Source organism: Pteropus vampyrus, unplaced genomic scaffold, assembly GCF_000151845.1.
Source record: "Pteropus vampyrus isolate Shadow unplaced genomic scaffold, Pvam_2.0 Scaffold83, whole genome shotgun sequence".
Lineage (NCBI taxonomy): Eukaryota > Metazoa > Chordata > Mammalia > Chiroptera > Pteropodidae > Pteropus > Pteropus vampyrus.
The window spans coordinates 3,704,208-3,704,604 of record NW_011888864.1 but is presented as its reverse complement, the minus strand read 5'-3'; positions in this window follow the sequence as shown (position 1 = coordinate 3,704,604).

The window sequence follows — 397 nt, the reverse complement described above, 5'->3', positions numbered from 1 at the left end:
TTTGTGTTTAAATATCTCAAACCATTATTTTAATTTTGAGTAATGATACTATTTCTCATTACTTTAGCACTGTATACAATTATATGTGTGTATTTCTGTGTGTATGTATTTAATTTTCAGAAAAAGCGATCATTCATTAGCTTCCCCTACCGTCTTTGTAACACTGACTAGCCTTTTAAATGTAATACTTAGCAAGTTAATAAAAGGTTAGAATTAAAACAAAAAAAAATTAGGTTGCATACCTCACCAAATAATTTTTAAAATGTAAAAATACTTTGTATATTTTTAGGCGATATTTGCCGTTTGTCATAATATTAAACAATAAGTTCAATTTCTGACAATAGTTGCAAATACAATTTTGTAAAACAGTGAAACTTTAAAATTAAATTGTTACATC